The sequence below is a fragment of the Phyllostomus discolor genome, chromosome 13 (assembly GCF_004126475.2).
Source record: "Phyllostomus discolor isolate MPI-MPIP mPhyDis1 chromosome 13, mPhyDis1.pri.v3, whole genome shotgun sequence".
Lineage (NCBI taxonomy): Eukaryota > Metazoa > Chordata > Mammalia > Chiroptera > Phyllostomidae > Phyllostomus > Phyllostomus discolor.
This window is the reverse complement of record NC_040915.2, coordinates 74,936,270-74,961,161: the sequence shown is the minus strand read 5'-3', so window position 1 is coordinate 74,961,161 and position 24,892 is coordinate 74,936,270. Positions and strand designations below refer to the sequence as shown.

Here is a 24,892-nt window from a genome sequence, read left to right as displayed (position 1 = left end):
GTCAGGGCACATGCCTGGGTTGCCAGCCAGGTCCCCAATATGGAGCACATTAGAGGCTACCACACACTGATGTTTCTCTCCCTCTCTTTCTCCCTCCCTTCTCTTCTAAAATAACTCAATAAATAAATCTTTGAAAAGTGTAATATAGACATGGTGAAAAGAAAATGTAACAGTAGTAAATTAATAATTATTTGATAAAGTGAAATATAATTGATTGGAAAAAACCAGTGGTCAACTATTATAGCACTAGCCCTTTAGATAGGGACTGTACTGAAATCCTTCCAGAGAGACAGATTTATTCATTTCATCCCTGTGATTAAAACAATAAAATATAATGTAATAAATGTATGCAATGAATGCTTAAATTGAATAGACATCACTAGACATAATAATGTAATGGCACATCACTTAATCTGAAGGACTTTTTAATTTTGATTAAGAGAAAAAAGTGAGTATCATCCATTCCATTCATACAATGAATACTAATAATTCACCATTATTTCTATCACTAATGTCTTCATCATAAAATATATTTTTTAATTAAAAAACATGAAAACTGTACTAGAACTGTAGCTCAGTAGGAAGCTACAACTGTGAAAATTCAGTAACATCAAAGCAAAACCATCCATTATCTTCACAACCATGATGGTTTTATTTACATCCAATGAGCAACGAAGAAAAGGGAACACCACGGAAAATTTCTTCCCCAGTAAGTTTTGTCCCATTTCAGGAAAATTACATGGGATTGCTCTGAAATAAAAATAAGTAATGAAGCTTAGTCAGTTCTGCTCTGATAAGTATTAAAATATTCCTTAGAGGCTTATTCTATGTACCAGTAGTTTAATGAACCCTTTAGTTTCTGGGAGCTCTCAACATCCTAAGGAAACTTTCTAAAAGCCAAGCTTCAGTTGTATCTCATTTTGACTTGACTTTAAAACAATTTCAGATTCAATCTTGTGCACTGAAACAACAGCAAAATGAAAGGAAAAATTTCTATAGATGCTATAGAATGTACTGCAGACCTTAAATGTGGGGTACAAACGTTACTTGAGTTTATCATTTACTGAATCACAGAACTGTAAAAATTATTTACTGAAGGAAAATATGGTTCAAGTAATCAACACTTATTAAGCAACTATTATGTGTCAGCCTGGTACTAAAATAATGATTAAAATGGTATTCACCACATCAAAAATATTCACAAAATCTATCAGTAAAATAGACATATGTAGCACTGATATAATATAATAGGGTAGCTGTTCGAACAAAGTTACTGTGTGAGGACAAAAGAAAGATCTGCCTGAAAGAGGTGAGAGGGGAAACAAAAATAAAGTGGCTTTTTAGTTAGACTTTGGAAGGTATATAAATAGCAAAAAATATATAATGTATCCTCAACCATGAACGCATTTCTAAGCAGTAATAAGTTGTAGGGCTACTATAATACCTGAATTATGAAAGTAATTGAGATAAATGATAAATTATAGGTAGACACCAAACTGAGATAAGTTAGTAAAATGACCTGTGCTCATGAGGGTGATATTTTCACTTAAATTCTAAGACTACAAAATGAAGACTATACACTACATTACACAGTGAATTTATCAGGGGAAGGGACCCTGAGAGACAGAGTGGGTGGGAGTGACCTTCTGGGGTTTTCAGCACGTACCATAAGAAAGCCTATAGAAAAATGATAATTTTTAAAGAAATGCTTTCAATTAAGGGTAAGCAACATGAACAACAGTGCAATAAGCAATAGAATGTCAGAAAGTGATGCATTATATTCATATGGCCATTCACCACAGTGCTGAAATAGTAGGGACTTCCAGATGTAAATCAGGACTGAAAGCAACAAACAGAAAAAAAAATTATTCAGAAGAATAAGAATTCTTAAAGAAGAATTCCTCAGTACCACCATTTTCATCACAAATGGTCAGCATCTATAAATCTTCTCTGAAAATAAAGAATGACCTCAAGTTAATCAAGTTGTCTTAAGAACATCATATATTAGCAATATTAGGATTCATCGTGTTTTCTCAATTGGCACATCTTACCTACATTCTTCTAACCTGTGTATGCCAGAGTGAGTTGGGCAAGTAATCTGTTGAGAAAGTAGCCCTCTGGAAGGAAGATCTCTTGATTGTCCCTATATTTATTTTAAGAGGGCATGAAATCAGATATGGAGATTTGATTAATAAAATTAAGAAATGTCAGTAATGACAATATACAGTTTTTATTGTTAGTATCATATAGACAATTCTAAGTATTACCTAATGGGGAAAACATAAAATGTTTGTACAACATAGAGGGAAAACACAATCTTTAAACTTGTTGTCTATGCCAACACAGTCCTGAGGAAGCCACTCTTTTATGCAAATATTGACCTCCCCCCAACTACTTCATTTATCTAGATAAATGTAGCCCAAGGCACAAAACCAGAATCTTATAAAGTAGATGCACAGTGATTATGCTTTATTTATCATATGTGTATTTTTCTATAAATTTTTATTTTTCTATCATTCCCAACATTTTTCACTTTCCAAGTACCTGGGATAGAATGTAAAATTAGAACAAACCAAATTTTCATTGAAGAGCTTGGTTTATTGATTTAACAGGAGAGCATGCTTATAATTTGCAGGTGGCAGAAAGCTAATTCATTTCAGGGGAATTCTGACATGTAAAACCTACACGTGAAGATGTGAGAGGGAAACTAGAGAGAATGTCTATGATTTTTATTCACTTACCCAATTTGGAAAAAAGTCACTTTAGTCATCCTGGCTCACTTTTTCTTAGCATTAGTCATACTGCATTTCCTTATGCTTGTGAGTGTGTTTCTATGTAAATAAACCATGTAGTTCACTTGAAGATAAAAGTCACAGTATTTAGAAATTATAAAGACCTATTAGATCATCCACTCTGGCCCACAAGAAATAGTCCCTAGATAGGGAACTTAACTGTTGATTTTTTCCAAGAGGCCAAAAGGAAAGAGTTGGCAAAACAATTTTCCACGTCTTTCCTTCTTTCTTTCTTTCTTTCTTTCTTTCTTTCTTTCTTTCTTTCTTTCTTTCTTTCTTTCTTTCTTTCTTTCTTTCTTTTTTTCTTCCTTCCTTCCTTCTTTCCTTTCTTTCTTTCTTTCTTTCTTTCTTTCTTTCTTTCTTTCTTTCTTTCTTTCTTTCTCTCTCTTTCTTTTCTTCTCTCTCTCTCTCTTTCTCTTTCCTTCCCTCCCTCCCTTCTTTTTTTTCTTTTTAAACTCATCTAATAGTGCTTTGTTCACTTCCCAAGAGGACCAGTAAAATTATCATTAAAGAGTTTCACTTATCAGGGAGACACAAAGTTAACTTATCTGAGTTCACAATGTTCCAAGCACTTCCATTTTTTTTAAGAAATGATCTTGCCTGAAAATATGAAGGGTGGGGAATCTGCTCTTTGAACTAGCTAGGCAGTTTCTTCATAGTAAAGAATACCAAAGGACAACAATGACCTGTCTTCCTCAGTCTATTTTCACTAGTTTCAGAGCAATTAGGTATTAAAACATTGTTTTGCACAAAGTAGGAAAAGAATATACTAGAATACAATATGATAGTAACTTACAACTTTAAAATCAGGTGTTTTCCATTTCCATTTGCTGTATTTCATGAAATTTGGAATAATTTTTAAAGTATGGAGAAATTTGGCATTATGGTAAAAGTTGAATAGCAAACCAGCAAAAGGAACCCCAAAGAAATACTGAAGGTACCTATTCTGGTAATTATTCTCTTTTACTCTGTAGTTTTGTTTCAGATGCCATAAACATTTTGTACTAGTAATTTTGCTACACATGTAAAAATTAGTCCTATAATACTACAGAACTACTTACTATTCTTAACATAGTTTAAAAAGTTTCAGTGAGCTCTGGCTGGTGTGGCTCAGTGGATTGAGTGCCAGCCTGTGAACCAAAGGATTACTGGTTCAATTCCCAATCAGGGCACATGACTGGGTTTTGGGCCAGGTCCCCAGTAGGGGGTACGTGAGAGGCAACCACACATTGATGTTTCTTTCCCTCTCTTTCTCCCTCCCTTCCCCCTCTCTAAAAATAAATAAATAAAATGTTTAAAAAATGTTTCAGTGAGAAAAGTAGACAATATATGATTATATTAATAATAGTGCAGTGATAACTGTTTAAACATCAAATTATTTTAAGCATCCATGTCTTGGCTTTAATATTGTACATATTGGCCTCTATAGCACTGCAAGCAAACACCTGAAAATATTTCCCATTTGCATGTGCAGGTATTCTGTTCTAACACCATTTATAAATTATTATGGACAAGGTAACCTTTGCAAAAATTAATATTCACTTGGACAGCCATGATTAAGTGAATATTAAACAAGCAATATATAGGCTATGTGCAATATGCTCCAGATGTTGTTATAACATTTAATGTTATTTAAAACTTAATTTTTTATTTTTCTTTAAAAGGGTATACTTTGTACATGTAGATGCTCAAATGAAAACAGGAATGCATTCTTTGACCATAATAACAAAATTCACATGCAACAGTGTGTTTGTCTCCTGTAAAAGAAGTAATGCAATTGCTCACATTTTCTCCCTCCAGGCTTCATGTCTCATATTATTAATGAAAGTGCTTACAAGTGCCAACTCCAAATTCTGTCTTAAACAATAATGGTTCATTATATTTAAACAAAGAAAGTGAAATTCTAGCAACAGTAATGCTAAAAATGAATCAGTTAAGTTTTTTAGCATTCATAATATATAACATTTCCATAAATTTTCTATTTATTTTCCTTAAGAAGTAAAATGAAGTTAGAATAGTATAGTCTGTGGTGTGGTGATGCCAGTAACTGCCAGTTCTTGCCCATCAACAAGTCCCAATTCTTTCACTGTCTTGGAGAGATTTGGCCTTGTTTGTTCTTCAATAGAAGTTACTGACTGCAAGTAAAGTGTTCTATTTTCCCCCTCTAATGTGGCTGTGATGACTGGAGATTTCACCTTCAGAGAAGCCCTATTGGTTAGATAATCCAAAACTTCCTGTAGTTTAGCTGATGGATAAAATGGAATATTTTGTGGAAGCTGGTTACAAGCTAGGTAGTTTTCCTTTCTCTCGGCTTCAAATGTGCATGTGTGCAGTGCATTCCACCACTGAAAACCAAGCAGCTACTAAGGTGAATATATGCACTGGTGGCTGTTTTAAAAACCTCAGTGGCACACACAGCTGCAATAGCTGCCTTTGGCTTCATTTCACTACCCTTGAGTGAGTCTAGATGCAACACCTCTAATATTATATTGTGATGCTCTCCCCAGGGATTTTTAGAAAATCCACTGAATATAATCAGGATCATCCCCATCTAATGGAATTCCTTCTCCAACAGGTTGTTCCTTAGGCCAAGCAATATCCTTGCATACTCTATACAGTGTTCTAGTAGCTTGGGCATAAAAGCAATGGTGCACATGGGAAAATTAACCTGTGGAGGATTAAGTTCCCGTGTGCATTCAACACAAGCAGTCATTCTAGGCAGAATCACTTGGGCATTTCCTTTAAAACCTTCTATACCCCAATCGATCAAAGGGACAATGGAGCTTAGATCTAATGCAGCATCTTCATAATTTAGAAGAGATATCAGCATGCCATTTGTCCATCTTCTGGCTATGACAGAATCCAGTTTACATACAATTATATGAAATTGCACATAGAAAGTATCACTAAAATCCTGGATCTTGTTGAAATGTGGAGCTATATTGCAGTTAGAAAGTCTGTCATTTAGAAATGCTGCAGCAACTTTAGCTTTTAATTCTTTCAGCATCTTTAGGCCTAAATAAAAACAGCCCATTTAAATTGGAAACATCTACTTTGGGTCCATGTTTGTAACATGAACCTGCCTAAAACCAGACAATGCCAGATTTTCCAGGAGCTCACATCCTAAGCTGCCAACTCTAGTGACTAGAACTTCACATAAATCTAACAAAAACTAGAGAGATTCATTGCTCAGTTCGAAATCAGGGTGTGTGTAGGGTCCAGGTTGCTTGAGGAACTTCTTCACATGGTTCTTCCCAGTGACCTTCACAGTGACCTTCCCAGTCTCCAATGTCTCCTCACCCATCATCAACAGCCATTTTCTCAGCCAGCAGCTCCTCTCTTTTCCTCCTTTTTTTCTCCAGCTCCTCGCCATCCCACTCTATAATTTTTAAATTCTATTTCAACTACACAGCTCTACCCAGAGTATATTCTGAAAATTATCAGTACTACTGAAGAGGTGAACATATATTTATTTATATATTTTAATATATAATAAGATTACATTATAATGCATCACATATTATATACTATTATATATAATACATGATATGTTATAAAACATATGCATTCTATAATATTATATTATATTAATATAAGTAAATATATTAACAATATTAGAGATGGGAAAAACTAACATAGCAAGAGATGAGTTGCTTATGTTAAAAAAAATTAGATCTAAATATTTTAACTAGAATTATTTCTCATCTATTAAACCAAAATTAACCTAATCCATGAAGTTAATCTTTATTTTTATCCAGGTAGAATTATCAGAGGGGCAATGATATTTGTGTCATGTGAGATTATTAAACATGCCATTGAAAAAAAAATGATGTGGTCCTGACTTCTTGAAGTCTATATCCTGAATCAAGAGCTTACATTCCATTTAAGCCTATAACAAATTCGAGGATTTCAGAGGAACTCAGTAAGACTCTCCAAGTGCACCGAGTGTGCACTGTTAGCTCAGCCCTTTGCAAGTATTGTAAAGACTTATAAAGGAGGTATTTGATAGGGTCCCTGCCCTTCTACAGCTTACTGTCTTATGGAAAACAACTATCTACTCCCCCATCCCTTATCTCTCACACAGAATGGAAATTGAATCACTAATTTCTATTTACATAGCTTATGTTGGCTTTAGGTAGAAATTTAGAATCCAGACAAGAAAAGAGCATACTCAAATGGGGAAACTGGGGAAGTTTAGAAAAAGAATTACAGTTGACCCTTGAACAACATGGGTGTTAGTACCTGAGGGAGATTGGTTCCAAGACCCCTACAGACACCAAAATCCATGGATGCTCAAGTCCCTTATATATAATGGAGTATAATAATGCAACAATCAGCCTCTGCAACTGCAATTGATTGAGTCCTAATGAGAAACCTGGGGATCTGGAAGACTAGCTGCACATTCATTCAAAAATACCCACTTGTACGTGGACCTACACCTTTCAAACCTGTGTTTTTCAAGGGTCAATTGTATTTATGAAGCTTGAGTGGAGTTAAGAGAGATCAACAAGGGATGGCAAAGTGTCCTAGAACTAACAATAGTGGAAAGTTATTACCACACCTAGGCCGGAGAAAACAAGAAGGAGTGGTTTTCAAGAACTGAAGAGAGAACTGGAATTACAAGATGCAGCCATCCTCAGTAGGGCGTGAAGCCAGGTCAGCCCCATCTCCTCCAGAAAGAAAGTCAGGGCTATCAGACACCCTGACCTCTACACTCTTCCTTGGGTCTCTGTGGGTGCTTATTTTTGTGTGAACACATTCAGAAGCCAGAAGGAGGGCACAAAAGATTGTTGAGGCAGCCCATGAAGGTCAATCACTGAGAACAGAATGGGATAACATAGAGAGATGATCTTGCAAAGGCAGAGAATAGTAAAAAGAGCTGGCTAAATTCATACAAATTCACAGAGTAATATATGAGGTCTGTCCTGAATAAGTCCAGCCATTGTCAATATAATGAGAATGGTTGGCATGACATCGATGTTACCTGGCAGCCAAGAAGAGTGGACTGGAATGTAATACATGAACAATGATGACTTCACTGTACTAGTCAGTGGAGGCAGTAGATGCCACTTACTGAGAATGTATACTGTGTGGCCATTACGTTCAAAATGACTGAGGGAGTGGAGCAAAGAATCTGCATCCAATTTTGCGTTAAGCTTGAACATTCCTCTGCAAGAACAACTTGAATAATTCAGAAGGCTGCAGTTATTAGCAACTGGTGATTGGCAGCTTTATTATAACAACACCCCTGCTTGTACATCACATCTGCTGAAATTTTTTGTGAAACATCAAATCACCGAGGTGACTTAGCCCCCTCTACAGCCCAGATTTGGTGCACTGTGACTTCTGGCTTTTCCCAAAACTAAAATCACCTTTGATAGGGAAGCAATTTCAGACCATTGATGAGATTTAGGAAAATACAACTGGGCAGCTGATGGCAGTTGGGAGAACTGTGTGAGGTCCCAAGGTGCCTACTTTGAAGGGGGCTGAGGTGTCATTGTCCTATGTACAATGCTTCTTGTTTTTTGTACCTTCTTCAGTAAATGTCTCTATTTTTCATTTTATGTGGCTCGATACCTTCTGGACTGACCTCGTATGTGCTGCATTCAGAACTAATTATTTTGGTGGATTGGTTAAGAGTAGCATTTAATTTACAGAAGAATATTTTGGTACTTTTCCATTGGATGAGATCAAGCAGTCAATATTAACATGAGTTTTCAACTTAAGTCATAGAATATAAGTGGCAAAATCTAATTTAACAAATATCCTGCCAAGTTGAGATCAATAATTGGCACTTCTTCATGCCAATGAACTTTAAGACATAAACTTAGCTTTATAATGTTGATCTTGAAGCATATAACATTCTGAATAATTTATAAATCTTAAATATTACATTGTATTTATAACACTTTTAGCTTTAAGCAGAATATAATCTTCACTTTTTAAACTTGTTTTTCATGTATTTTATATACAGCACTTTTGTTTAAAAAGAGATACATTGATTAACCAGAAAACTCTGCTTCTTGGTTTACTTCTCAAAAATTCATTTCATACCTTTCTGTTCAGTCTTTGGGAATGTATTCTCCTTTAGTTATGCTTGATTTAATCTGTTCTGGATATTTGTTATTATTCAATAATAAAAGGCTACAAAGAGATGTGAAGACTCTGGAACTTGAGAGGGTACAGAACACATGTCCTGAGTGCCCCTTTGTGTTTGAAGCTGCTGAGGAGCAGGTGACCAGGGCAGCATTTGTCCTAACACTGCAGCCTCACCATCAAGCATGATTTCCTGAATTTGGAATTCCAGTTATGATTTGAATTCTATATATTTTATTCACATTTTAAAGTGGCAACCACAGAACACTTGGGGTCTTATTCATTAAACAATGAGTCATTCTGGAACTCCTTTCCCTCTTTCCTGAAGTTGATGAATTTTACACATGAAATTGGGCTATATGTCGCATACAGCAAACGCGAGAACAAATATTGGAGACTTTTAGGGTATCAAAGATGTTGCTTTATTGGCCAAGTTTAACCTGTGCAGGGGCAAACTCTCAAAGTGTCTGGAGACACGGTACCCACAAGGGCTGCAGACGAGAGTCGCGCTGAGTGCTTACAGCTAAGTTCTTATATAGGGGTTTTGGTGCGAGCAAGCAAGCGTTTTACAGAAGCTGATGTGGCAGTTAGCTATTTGCTTACAGAGACCACGCGCGCAGGAACAGGGTAAAATTTAAATTTTTAAAACTAAACAAAGCATTGCTTATTTAGCATACCCAGGGGAGAACATTTGCACAACACAGGACGTTTGCTTAACTACATCCTGCACTCTGTCTCCCTTGTTAGTTCCTTTTAGCTACAATGTGGTTCCTATTTACTAAGGTCACATTTAGTTCTTAATTTCCTTGTTCCCAACACTATACTTGTTGCAACTGAACCAACAATTACAGTAGTAGCATTGCAGTACATCAGTCTGGTTTTGAAACATGTCTAAAAGTTTTCAGTTCAATGTGAAGCTGAATGCAATCTCCACTTGCTAACCACCATCTCAAAAGCCAGATTGACTTGTAAATGATAGTGTATGTCCTCCAAATGTTTCAAAGACTATTATAACATAGAAAACTTGATAATTACTTGATATATCTAAGCTGTGTAGAGAATATCCCTCAAACAGATTTTTGATCCAGAATTAATTAATTAATTAACTTATTTATTTATTTATTTTTACCACAGAGTGAAATCTTTAGGTCTTTAAGAAATGGAACATTTTAATTTTAGCTTCTGATTCATAATTTATAAACTATAAAACAAATTTTGTTTTAAATTCTATAGGAACAAGAAGATGCCTTGACCAAGATTTCCCTAAGGGACACTCTCAAGTGAATGAATAATAAACCCACTAAAATATGTTTGCATATGGTTTTTATATGGCCACAAAGAACACAGTCTACATTCAGGTAATTTTTAAGTACAAATCTCAGAGTAATTATAATGCATTGTTTTTTTCCATGGTTCCCTTTCACAAATACATTTACAGTCCCGATCCCTGAAGCATACAACAGAAAAGGCAAGATATACAAAAGTAAAATAGGAAAGAAAGGGGCAGCTGTGTCATTATATATGACTTCTGGTTACATTTTAGGAAATTCCCCATAAACTTCCACCATCCTTAGCTCTTTCCCCCAGTTTGCACCTTCAAAGGTTAAATCCCACATTCCCCTACCAGAACTGAAACTATTTATCCAACTAACAGAAAGAACATAGATGAGACAAAAACCTTCTTCTAGACAAGGCTTAAATCCTACCAGGAACAATGCTACATGAACTTCTACCCTCCTCTGTCCTTCTGTAAGCATCATACAGAGAGGGCTCTCATATTGTAAAGATGTCATATATATTTTCTCTTCACCCAGAGCTTCCATAAAAAGAGATCTATTTGTCTCCATGGTGTTTTCGCCATTAACAGTATCAGAGCCACAGAAACACAATGGGAGATGTGTTTTCTGTTAACCTCTTGACTCAGAGATGTCCTAATGCTAAACGTTATTGCACTTCACATTAGCACAGAACAGTGGGAGTTCTGTGACCAACGTGAAAGGATTGAGAATGGCCACAGAGCCTCTCCTGAGCTCCCCTCTGCAGTTGGTGATGGGCATGAAGCACATAATTTTTGTTTAGAAAAAGCACAAAGGAGAAGCAGGGAGGGAGGTGGTGAATGTCACATATTCTCTGTGTCCCTCTCCAGCTCAGCACTGAGGTGCTCTCTGCCATAAAGTGACATTTAGTGCTCTAACACACTCTGTGCACAGATACCTACCTGGGAGAAATTAATGTACTTTTATTTACTACTCTAGTGATCTGCAAGTCATAGAAGGAACAAGGGGATTAGTATTGACTGTTTGCTTAGGATACTTTTTCCATTGCTTTAATGTGGTTTTCAGTGTTTATAGCTTATTGTGGAAACTATTATTCCAAAGTGTTCCTTACCATGCTGTTCATGTCTCTTTCACCATACAGAAATGGAAATGGGAAATCCTCATCTGCGTTACAAAACAGAAGGATATGGAGGCTTATATGTAAGATTCTCGTCACTGTTATCTAAGATTCCTGAACAACAGTCCCAGAATTGCAAAATATTCTATATTAAAGACACCTCAGAAATTATCCCTTCTGGGTCTACATAATTGGATACTGATGTTCAGAAAGCTTAAATGATTTGGGTATTGCAGAACCAGGTTTGGTACCTGCACTCATGCTCCATCCTCCCACCCCACCCCCAAATAAATTCTGTTTACATGAACTATTGAAGGGTGCTTCTGTTGAATGACTGAAAAATTCTTAGGACTATACTCAATGTCACAATGTCACTACTTCTAAAATGCAGAGTTCACAGTGCTGCATCTTAAGGTTCTGTACTAGTAAAATGTACTAAGATATTTTTAAAAGATAAGCTGTGTGACTACAATTAAAAGAGAAACTTGCTGTACCTTTCTAAAGATGAGAAGCTGTCTCCAAATTTCTTATCCTCGCTTATATGCCTGGACATCTGGAATTTACAGGCATTTGATGATGTAAAACCTTGCTATCCAGTAGTGTGTCCCAGGCACCCACAGCATCAGACTTACTTAAGGATTGGGTGAGATGTGACTTTAAGGCCTCTTTCAGACCTACTTAATCAGAATCTACATAGTAACACGTTCTCAGGGGATTTACACTACTAAAGTTTGATAAACACTACTGAAAGGAAGCTTTCAATAGAACTTGGAAGTAAAACTGTTAGAGAAATGATCCATCAAAGACCACCAGAGATATGTTTAACTCAGAATAGAAAAACAAGTGTTTTGGTGGGGTTAGGATTTGGAGAGCAAGAGGTAAAGGGAAAATAGTCTAGTGGGATGAGAATATTAATGAGGTAGGGTGTTACTGTATTTTCAGTCAAAGCTTGCCATAGGTATTTAGAAAACATATATTGGTTGAAATAACAAAAACTCAGTCTACTCATTTCTCATTGGGTCTTCTGAAAGCTCAGAGAAGACAAGGAGCCAAAGTCAACTTTGAGAAGGTGAATGTCCATATGAGAATGTCTTTGTAAGTGAACACTTACCCAGTACAAGATGGGGACTAATTGCACTCTCACTTATTAGTTCAATGTATAAACCAAGTCAGGAAGAATGTGATGTGAAAATAAGGAACTGCAGATGACCTGTCTTCAAGAAAGTTTGTAAACTCACTACACTAACTGGCCAGAGCCTCTTTAAATTGTGTCAGCAAAACACTCCCTGATTGGTGAAGAAGGTCAAGATTTCAGCAATGCATTTATGTTTTGAAGCTTATTGATGAGCTAGAAAAGAGCCAAATCAAATGACCACATTTCGAAAAATTAAAATAATATTTACTGGGCATATACCCTAAGAATCCCAAATCACCAATTCAAAAGAACTTAGTTACCCCAATGCTCATAGCAGTACTATTTATAATAGCCAACTGCTGGAAACAGCCTAAGTGCCCATCAGTAAATGAGTGGATCAAAAAACTGTGGTACATTTACACAATGGAATATTACATAACAGAAAGAAAGAAAGGAGGAACTATACCTTTTGTGACAGCATGGATGAAAATACAGATTATGCTAAATGAAATAAGTCAGTTTGTGAAAGACAAATACCATATGATCTCACCTATAAGTGGAATGTAATAAACAAAATAAACTAATGAGAAAAATAGAACCAGATGCATGTAAACATGGAACAGACCGACAGTGACCAGAGGGCAGGGTGGAGGGGGATAATAGTGGAAAGAAGGAGAAGGGACTAGTCAAAGAACATGTATGAATGACCCATGGACATGGACAATGGTATGGGGATTGACTGTGGGAGAGGGGATTTGGCTGGGCTGAGGAGGACAAAAGGGGAAAAATTGGAATAACTATAATATAATAACAAGTTTTAAAAATTAAAAAAACAAAAATTTTAAAATGTGAAAAATAATATCCATGTATATTATTATTATTTATATCACCATGTATACAGATATCATCATTTCTTGATATTTTTAAAAAATGTAGCACTCTGCAATATTTTATTTCCTTTTTTTAAATCCTAGGATTAATTCTCAGAATATACTATGGTTATTTGTATTAATGGTATGTTTGGAATATATGGGACAAAAAATTTTTCTTATTATTTTTTATTGTTCAAGTATGATTGTCTCCATTCACCTCCACTATACTCCCCCAGCCCAGCCATCCCCACTTCCTATCCCTGACCCAACCCCCACCTTGGTTTTGTCCATGTGTCTTTTATAGATGTTCCTGAACACCCTTTCCCCTTTTCCCCCATTATCCCTTCCCATCTCCCCTCTGGTTACTGTCAGTTTGTTCTTAATTTCAATGTCTCTGGTTATATTTTGCTTGCTTGTTTGTTTTGTTGATTAGGTTCCACTTATAGGTGAGATCATATGGTATTTGTCTTTCACTGCCTGGCTTATTTCATTTAGCATAATGCTCTCCATTCCATCCATGCTATTGCAAAAGGTAGGAGCTCCATTGTCAGATATAAAATTCAGTGAAGAGTTTCTAAAAAGAAATACAACATGTGCTCACTAATGAAGAAAGTAAAGAATGAACACTTTGAAGAACACTTTAGCCATCCATTACTGCTAAAACTGACACAAAGATATGTCTAATATGGCCTCCAACTTTTCTTTTTCTTTTCTCTCCCTATCCCTCTCTTTCCTTCCTTCCTTCCTTCCTTCCTTCCTTCCTTCCTTCCTTCCTTCCTTCCTTCCTTCCTTTCTTTCTTTTCTTTCTTCTTTTCTTTCTTGTAGTTCACAAACTCTTTGTCCTATCATGGATATTTGCTGAAAAACACAGGAGTATGACCCCCTAGACACCATAGCCATTGTGAAAGCAAACAGGGCATTATTTAAATTCTGGTAGATATAACCTTACTACCAAATTGCCCTTAGGAAAAATGACTGTATTAAACCACTCAAATTTATGTCTCCCAAAAGACAAAACTTCATTGCCTTGTACAGGAAGGTAACTTGAATAAAAAAATTTTATAAATATATAAACAGCACTAAGTAGGTCCTTATATGTCAAGTGGCTACAGATGTTTAATACACAAACTCTTAGCAAGCACAGATACAGGTAACAGCTATGGTTCATGTCAAACTCATAATAAATGTGACAAAGTAATGACAGTATCTTTTAGAGCAAGGCCACAGGCCCTTCCAAAGGATAAATGAATGAGCTAACAGATGAAGACTGTACAGGAGACTTAAAGTCTTGTCCCCAGTTCTGTGAGCAGACTTTCAGAGTGACCTAAAACTAACCCTGAACCTTCAGCTGTGTTTCATCATGAAACTGGGGCTAGTTATCCCTGACCTGTTAGTACAGCAACAATCACTGCAACTCACTGTGAGAATATTTGAGCATGGAATCACAATGGTAACAATATTGGGATCTCATTTTTTTAAGGTAGATTAGAGTGAGCTATAGCTAGAAGCTATAAAATCATTACCTTTTATATATGTTGTATATTAAAATGCTGGAAAATAATTAAATAACCTCATTAGGTACCTTCTGACTACCTGTCTGTATTTCTACTAAAATGTATCAGGGCTTGGAGCAACCTTAATCTAGCCAACACTGTTAGATTCTAGTGCTGGTTTGTTGCTCATGTATTCTGTGGAGATTGTGTGAGTTCTGTCCAACTCAGGCAAAATGCCCATAGTTCATAACATTGCTTATCACTGTGAAATGACTAAGCCTTATATTCTAATATAATCAATCCCCACATTATTATCATTCCAGTCTCTTGGCATTTTTTCCAAGAAGTTCATTGGATCATGTCTCATTAACAGGGATATAAATAGCATTCATACAAAGACCAGTTTAGCTTAAAACCAGAAGTGTGAATTCATAAATATGGCTCTTGATCTTGGGAGCTTCCTAGGTGGAGGGTGTGCAATTACTTGCATTTGATGAAATTTGAGAAAGTGCAATGTGATTGCAAAAAATGGCTCCCATTTGTGATACGTTCCTCAGTTCATGCCCTTTGCCATAAAACTTTGTAGTGTCTCCCACTACAGCTCCAGCCTTGGTCATGTGACTTTCTTCGATCATGATATATTAGCAAACAAAACAGGCAGAAACTTGCAAATACTCAAGTCATTTGGCTTGTTTTTGTCCTTGCTCTTCTGCTTTTACCATGAAAATGTGCTAGGAGGAGCCTCTTGGAGGATATAACACATTGAGTAGAACTGAATTGTCTCTTCATCCAGGTGACCCCATTCTACAGCTTACAGCCAGAATGAATGAGAGAGAAAATCTGTCCATTCTATGTCTCTTAGCCACAGCAAGATGTATATTTCTTGTTGTATGCCACTGAGGTCTTGTGTTATTATTATGCAGCATTATTGTCACAATGGATGACTTATATATTGATTTTCTCAAAGTCTTCCATTTTTGGTAAAACAGAATTCAACCCCAAGAAATAGAACATGAATACAGCGTGGGTACAAGAATTAAGCAAAAATTGAATTCTAAAATACCAGTAAAGTGATTGTACCCAATCTTACCTTTCATAGGCTTCCCTAGGGGGAAAAAAGACCCGAAGGAATCATGCTTTGTTCTTGGCATGTTGCTTTGTGCAAGACCCAAGGAAAGCTAGGAGGCTGTACAGTTATCTCCCTTGATGTAATTCTAAACTATACAACCTACTACCTCAACCTGGGAACATGCAGTCACAATGGTTGGAAAGCTACTATTTCTTAAGCAATAAAATTGGAAGTTAGTCTTATGAATATTCTTCATATTGTCACCTATTTGGGCCATTCATAAAGGACAACGCATGAAGGGGTCTGACATTAGGGAAAATAACACAAGAACCTTGGTTTTAGATTATTGTGCAGACAAAGAAAAGAGGAAGTACTTGGGATTGGTCTTCTTGACATTCTCTGTGCTTGAAAATTATGGTAATTTTATATAATGGCACTTGTCCTGATCAATGCAATATTTAGACTTGGACAATTGAAAAAAGGATTAGGAAAATAAATGTTTCTATTGTGAAACTGAAAAACTTGAATTTCTAAAAGATCAATTAACAAGGTGAAACAGCTTAAAAGCCAGAAACAGTGAAAAGATATAGACAAGATTCTGAGTAAAGTAAGTATAAAGCACTAATAGAAGATATTTTGGACATTCACTCAATAGTATCAATCATATATATTACATAATTCATATAGTCATAAAGTGCTCCTCCTTCCAGAGTTGAACGTTTCAGCACTTTCCATAAAGTCTGTCCCCAATAGTTTATTTAGCAACATATAAAATGTGGCTGTTATCGTCTTTATAATGTATGATGGTAAATTTCCCTATTTGTTCCACTAATTTTTAATCTGAGCCTTCCTTTGTGTTCAGCCCCAGTGAGATGCTGAAATAGTAGACAGGCTCACAAACTTGGTGACATCCCACCTCCATGTGAACTCATATTTAGTCAGGTTTGTATTTTCCGTGAGGACTGCTCTGTGGTCTTTGATGGTCACCATTCTTCATTGCTTTGCCTGAGCCTGATCTTGCCTTGTAGAAGCTGTTCACAAAACATCTGGGCCTAGGCATTTACAGATGGAGGAGTCTCTGAGAACATGGGATACCAAAGGGTGATAATACTACGGTGCTCGTTGTGTTGAAAAGATAGATCCAAAAGCTGTAGATTTAGCATTTCTCCACTAACCTGGAAAAGGATTATTTTCTACCCCTGTGTCCTCACACCACTATCACAGGGTGGGCAACTTCTTTGAGGAGGTGACCTCTGGTGCCTGGTTTGGGAGAAGCACTGGGAAGTTAGTTTCATCAAGCAAACTCTCATGCATCCCTCAAACCTCAACTCAAACAGTTCTTCCTCTGATAATCTCCCACTTTCACATACACATGCATAAAATAACCTAACACCATGGCATTGTTTATATGTCTGCCTCCTTCACTAGATACTGAGCTTTTTGAAAATAGGGATGAGCCACTCACTTTTGCAAATTCAGTACCAGCTGCATGCCTACTACTTAACACACAGTAGAGATCTAAAAAAAATATGTTTGTGTACTGACTAGTGTGGCTCAATTGGTTGGATGTCATCTCACAAAGTAAAAGGTTGCCAGTTCAACTCCTGGTCAGTGCACATGCCTGGGTTGCGGGTTTGATCTCGGGTCAGAATGCTAAGAGAGACAACCGCTCAATGTTTTTTTTCCATTGATGTTTTTCTCTCTCTTTCTCTCTTCCTTACCCTCTCTCCCTGAAAGAAAGAAAGAGAGAGAGAGAGGGAGGGAAGGAGGAAGGAAAGAAGGAAGGAAGGGGGAAAGAAAGAAGGGGGGAGGAAATGTTTGTTGAATGAAAACAAAAATATGAATGAATGAATGTAAGAATGAATGAATATGTATGAATGAATGAAGTGCGAGTACCAACCTAAAGTTAGGGGCCAGGTGATTTTTATTTTTGTGAGGTCCTTTGTTCTTCCACTTATATTGTAACTTCAGTTAGAGTAAAATGAATATGCTATTGAGATCCGGGGGGGCGTGGATGAAGGATGGCTAAACTCAACCTGGCAAGTTTGCCTTAAGTCCTGATCTCATGTGGAAATTCAAGAGGTTAACTGTGCTCTGGCTGGTGTGGCTCAGTGTATTGAGCAACAGTCAGTGACCAAAAGGTCACTAGTTCAATTCTCAGTCAGGACACATACCTGGGTTGTGGGCCAGGTCTGAGGTAGGAGGTAAGTGATCAATATTTCTCTCGCATATTGATGTTTCTCTCCCTTTCCCTCTCTGCCTTCCCCTCTCTTAAAAATAAATTAAGTACAATATTTTTTTAAAAAGTTAACTCTGAGTCTTCTGCCTCTAGGTACTTATATATAAGATTTTTATATTCGCTGGGATATTAAAATAAAATATAATTCATTTTCATTTGAATTTTTTCATTTTTCTTGTATTGACTATTTCCCTGATTCTGTAATCACCCTTTAGAATGAGAAATAAAGCAATAGAGGGCAGATGAGAGTTAGCAAAAGAGGATACAATAAAGAGAGGATAAGTTTTGATGTGCTAAAGTGCTAGTGCATTAGCCTAAACGTATAACTTACAGATCTTTCAAATGTCTGAAAATAAAAAGAATAAATCTTTCTCCATGTATAACTGCTAGTGGTCAAGATAAAAGGATGTTGGTCCTGGAATACTAATGGCTTTCAATACTCTGCTCTTTTGCTTGTGTGAATTTTCCTTGTTTATTACAAAAACCGCTTTTAGCCTATTACCATGTATTAGTGCAATTATGGCTTATTACATAATTAGTGTAAATATTGTAAGACATGTAATAACAACATGTCATTATGATATGGAATGATGTGACAAAATGTCTCATTGAAAAGAGGAAATATAAACTAATATAAGGAGCATTATAGGAGAATCGTAGTTATAATATTTTTAGTATAGAAAATCTATTGTACTTTTAACTGTAAAAAGATATATCCCAAACGTGTTCTGAATGCATGGAAGGAGACCTCTCAGTCTATGGACAATTGCGGTCTTAAGCACTACCAGTATCAATCCCCCCAGATGTAGAAATAATGACCTCAAACAACACCACAAGTAGTTGGAATTACAAAAGCAGGGACTCCCCATGAGTAAACATACTCTGTATTTGATTAGGTTCTCGGAATTGGACAAATGTTAGGAAAACACATGATTCATTAAAACATCTGTAAGAATGTGAGACATGCAATTCTGCCAAGGGGGCTCCTGACCAGATAATTAGTTTTTTGAAGTAAGAGTTATAGCTTAAAGATTTATGTTGGGAAAACAATATACATTCTACACCTAGATAGTTCCTCTTAATAGTTCTAAATTTAATGTGTGAAAGATTCCATTCTTTTATAAAAATTAGTTTATAGCCCCAATCTTTAGCAAAGTGCTGAACAAATAGTAAGCATATTACAAAGGGTTTGTTGAATTAATGAGTGAATGAATCTTAAAAATTTTCAAGCTATAATGTAATATATCAAAGAAAATATCACTCTATTATAACTCACACTTCATTGATGTATGATGGCTATAATAACCTTTGAAATTTTTGAAGAGTCTTTATATTGACATCTCTGTAAAATTACAGCACCAATCACGGAACAAGAAATTCAAAAATCTTTAAATTACAGAGGCTAGGTGACATTTGAGGAGGTTAATACTACGGTCAGGAAACAGGATCCACGGGACCTAACAAAAACTGAGGAATGATTGGTAAGCACATTAAAAAGTAAATTATATTAACTTAAAATTCAAAGTTAATTCTACCCTATACATGCCATTTTCTCTCAAGGTAGAAAATTCAATTTATTGATTTGGAATACAGACAAGTACTCCTTTCATAGCTAAATCTCAGTTCCCCTAGCTCCCTCAAATTCTGGTGATGAGCAGTGAATTACTTTAACAAATGAAATTCCTGGAATAATTTTTTTTTCTATTTAAAAAATATCTAAATTATTTTTCAGTAATACAGTACAATCAATGTATTTTGATAGTAATGATTTAAACATTTTAATAAAACAGTTTGTTTTATCCCTATTCTCTCCACACCTCATGCAATCATGACTACTGAAATATATTTCAGTGTTTTGGAGGAAAACCAGAAAATCTGCAGCTTCCTGTAGAATATTTTGTCCATACTAAGGGAGTCCCAAAGGAATAATTAGTATTTATAGCACCATTCATTCACATCGAAGAAGGGAAAAATACTGAATTTCTTCATAATGTAAAATATTTAATATCCTGTTCCTCGTAACAAGTGTCCAGGGGCTTTGAGCTTTCCACTAGAATGTTTTCTAGCCAGGCGAATCAAATGTCTTAGGCCTTTAAAAAACTTTGAAAAAATTGACTGTACTGTGTAATCATTTTTCTTTTGGTTTAAAAATGCTCATTAAAAGAAACAACCTGCCAGTCACTTACTGGCCATCCTGCAGTCCTATGTCATCCTTGAGCAGGGCACATGGGCACCTACTGTCCATCCTGCAGTCCTGTGTCATCCTTGAGCAGGGCACAAGGCACCTACTGGCCGTCCTGCAGTCCTGTGTCATCCTTGTGCAGGGCATATAGTTAGCTCAGCCTCTTTTGGATTCATGAACTCCATTGGTCCCACTGGTAGCACACTTAACAGCAAGTTAAAGAGATGATGAGACATGATTTGCCTTTATCAAATGTACAGTGTTTATCAGAGGTAGGTACAAGTTTAATTTGCTAGAGCAGTTTATCCATTCTCCGTCAACCACATCACAAAGAGGCAATGTAAAACCAAACAAGTATGTTGCTTGCTTAATGGGTGGATAAAGGCCTTGGGCAAACAATATACATGATACACACCAATGGGGACAGTGTTGTTGGCTTCTGGATGTAACAGTCCATCACTCTATAAAAAAGCAATGACTTCCTGGCACGTTGGGAGTGAAATTAACAGACAGCCCTCCTCAATGCTATGCAGAACAAACATAAACAAAATGCATATTCACAATATCCTCTGGGTGTAGCATTTGCAGAGCTTGATATTCTACCCTTCAAACATATGTGATGTTATCAGGGCCTTCCTAATTCTAACATACAAAATTTAACTTTTATATACTTTATAAAAGAGTTCTAGTTGTCTCTGAATGATATGGCTCTTAAGAAGAGATAGCATTTAATGAAATGAAATGTATTTTTATTTCAAACTTTCTGCTGATGTTAATTCAATAACTGTTGTACCTTATATTGACTATTTTTGTTATTTTAAAAAAAACTTCACATAAATGAACAAAAGTTAAGGGGAATTCCTGGCACTATGTTGGAACGCAAAAAGGAATACAAAAGTTAGAAGTCATTCAAATGGATCAACTTTTCACCCTGGATTCTGTTTATAGACTCTCAGCTCACATTGTTGGAATGAGACAAATGTAGCCAGTTTTGCTTGATCTGTGGTCAGTTCGACTTTCCAATCTTGGCACAAGTGGTGACATTTAAGAGGCAAAGGAGGAAAATAATTTCAAATCCAGGCCTTTTACACATGGTGAAGACACTGGCCAAATATGAAGTTGGGCCTAAACTGGCCATTACTTTTTTATAATGTTTTCTTACAGTACAGGATATATACAGAAATATAATAGCAAAGCACATTTATTCCTCTCATTAATTTTATTTTTGAAAGATAAGGACGGATTAGAAGTCACTGAGACAACAAAAATGTGAGGAAGAATTGCTACAAAGTACAGCCCAAAACAGAGTGAAAAGGGGTCTTGTACACAAGTCAGTTTATTGCCGAAAACAGATTATAACTTTAAAAACATTAATCAAACTTACAGAAAACCAAACAAACCCTTGTTAGTGTATCTATTTTCTCATCACTCAACAAAAGGTTGTCTGAGTAACCCAAATTTTTGCTGCCTCATCTGCAATCCCAGACTCTCAATTTGATAGGGACATTAGTTATAAGCGATAAGAGAATTGAGGTCACAGTCTATAAATTAATTATTGAAGAACCTCATTCATTCAGAACAGAAGTCTCCATTTCTCCACATCAGGCCCTCTCTCTCATGTCTACCATTATTAAAGGAATCTAGGGGGAAGGGAGGGAGAATAATGGAAATTTGAAGGGATATTGAGTGAGACACAGGCAAGGCCCATGGTCAGTGAGATTGCCTAACAGACACATACCTATAGACACAAGCTTGTGTGGACTATCACCACAAGTTCGGAATCTACGGGTTTGTGGCAACAGGCCTCAGTATCTTTCTACTCTCGTTTGGGGGTTTGACAATGTCTGAAAATAAAACGTTAAAGCCATTATTTCCCAACCAAAGATCCTGACATCCTATTATTTTATGCTAGAAATGTAAAGATATCATCTTGGCTCTTAGAGAGCAAAAAGTTAAGCAGCATCATCTAAGCTCCTCCCCATATACATCCCTTTGTTTTCACACACTACAGATACAGTGGCTTAGGTGAACCTCAACACTGTACTGTTGAATATTACAAAACACTAATTTAGTTCAGTCCTCAACACACAATTTTGGCAAAGTGATATCAGTATAGGAAACGCAGTGGAATAAAGGAAATTCTTTAACTTGTAGGAAAGAAAAACACTTCAGAGCCCACAGGCAATTCCATGTTTTAAAATATGTAATTACATGAAAAAAAGATGGTGAAGCTGTCCGTTTGCATTTGCATTCTGATAAACAGCTGGAAGAAACTAGCAGCACCCACCAATGAGGCTGTAAGTATTTTTTAAAAAAAACTATTCTAGAGGAGATTTGCAGCTACATTAAATTGGAAAATTCATCTTTAAGAATAGTATGTACTTTTGTTCTTCACCCTCACCCTCACCACCATTATTCATTCAAACACCAATACTGAGCAAGTGTTGGCATATTTAATAAAATTTGTTCCAGGAAAGAAATTATTTAATTGCTTCCCCCCAGAACTGTTTGAGGATGTGTGGAATGAATCTGTTTCTGAATCTTTCTCATACTAAGATTTCATGTGTCAACATAATATCCTTTCTTCAAAACCAAATTTCTAGTTATGAGAATGGAACATCCAAGACACCAACCTTTCATTAAATGGGTTACTTTTGTGAATTTTATTGAAAACAACGGTTTTAATCATAAGTACTCTTCAAGGACACATGATACAAAGTGAATAATCCCCCCTCCCTATATATTGGGAAAAACATATACCATCATCCCTTTGCAGGACCTACATAGAAACATATTTTCATTTTGTTAGTAACATCTACAAATCCAGGCTCTCAACAAATTATCTCCTTTGCCTCAACATATGAACATTCATTCCTTTCTTAAGAATCCATGGAACTTCACTAATGACAAACAAGATGAGATTAATTTGGGAATTATTCAGAAAAAAGAGCAGGCCATTTTTTATAGAACCTAAAGATGAAAGCGAGAACACAGGGACCCAGCAGTAGGAGGAACAGAGAACCAAGATGCAGTCATTCAGAATGGCTTCCATGTCTGCCTGCTTCATCATGGCAGAGCTGTCTGTGGGCATATAGTTGCATGGAATCCACTGGTGATGTAAAGTTGTCAAATCTCAGAATTTAGTTGCAGCTTTGTGACTTGACTTTTAGATCCAAAACTGACAGTATCCCAAGGGGAGGAGGAGGGGGATAACAGGACAGAAGAGGGAGGGTCTAGTCAAGGAACATGGATAAAGGACCCACAGTAACGTACAATAAGGTGGGAACTGACTGAGGGAGCAGGGGGTGGGCAGGGCAGGGAACAGCAATAAGGGAAAAACTGGGACAACTGTAACTGAACAACAATAAAAAAATAATAATTTTTAAAAAGAAAAAAGAAACAACAATAGTAGGTGGAAGTGTAATCCTAACCAGTCTCCTCAAAATAATCTTCATTTTATCTTAAAATGTTCCTTTCCTTCACAAAATACAAGATTTTAAAATAAACTCTGAGCTTCTTGTTTTCCTTTGATCTCTCTGACAGAGGCATGGGGCCGGAAGCATTTGTGGATGGGCACAGTGAATACAGTTAGGGGTTGTTAAAACATGTGTGACATAGGAGCTTTTATTAAAACACAAACAAATAGGCCCAGCTGCCAAAGTGATGAGAACTAATTGTTATTTTCAAATTTATTAAAATATATAACACAATATTTGTTAGCAGTGGACAAAAAAATTGTCAGAATGTTACATTTAGTCATTTAGTGGCACCACCTTCATAAATTTGCACCTCAAAGTTGATAGAAGGGGGTTGAATGCTGTGTTTCAATTGGGACACATCTCTGAATATTTTTATTTTTTGACAAATATAGGACAGAGAGAAATTATATATTCCAAATGGTTTGCAGCACTAGCGTCTAAACAATCCAATTTTAATCTCAGAAAATAAAAGAGAAATCAGAAGATGCTCAGGCTACAGGAAGAAGAAAAAAAGGGAGGGAGGGAGGGAGAGAAAGAAAGAAAAAAAAAAGAAAGGAAAAAAAAGAAAGAAAAGAAAGAAAGAAAGGAAGGAAGGAAGGAAGGCAGGCAAGCAGGCAAATACTGACCTAGTAGAAGAGTGGTTTGTTTGGGAATAGCTATTTTCCAAAATGTTAATTGAATATCTCCTTCAGGAACCTTCTTTGTGTTGAGGAGAAAAATAAGGGTTCTTTTCAGAGCAAAGTTTGTCTTGCTTTATTAAAGCAAAATTTTGTGGGGCTCTTTTAGATAATAATATTAATACTTAAGTTGGAATATAAGGCAATTCCTCTAAACAATGGCAAAATCAGTATACAGTAATTTGCCAAATGCTTAATTGATACAAAGTTCTTCAATAACACTAAAAGGAAACTATGTGCTGAGCTATGTCCAGAAAAAGTCCAGCCATTGTTAATGTAATGAGAACGGTTTGCGCTACATCAATGCTACCTGGCAGCCAAGGAGAGTGGACTGGAGTGCACATGAGTGAACAATGCTGACTTCACTGTAATAGTCAGTGAGGGTGGTAGATGGTGTTGAGTGAGCATGTGTACTGTGTGACTGACGCATTCAAAATGATTGAGTGAATAAAAAAATGAATCTG

The 24,892-nt window shown here is 36.2% G+C and overlaps 1 long non-coding RNA gene and 1 pseudogene across 2 annotated transcripts in view; both read right to left on the bottom strand.

The window, feature by feature from the left end:
• Positions 1-630: 630 nt before the first annotated feature.
• The window catches only part of LOC118497976, an 86,646-nt gene continuing 62,384 nt past the window's right edge, over positions 631-24,892 (bottom strand). Inside the window, exon 3 of one of the 2 annotated variants that reach the window (XR_004900504.1) lies at positions 631-1,677. This is a non-coding gene — a long non-coding RNA (uncharacterized LOC118497976). The remainder of the gene's footprint in view (positions 1,678-24,892) is intronic. The other variant, XR_004900505.1, reaches the window with a different exon arrangement.
• On the bottom strand, positions 4,274-6,264 carry LOC114509669 (annotated as a pseudogene).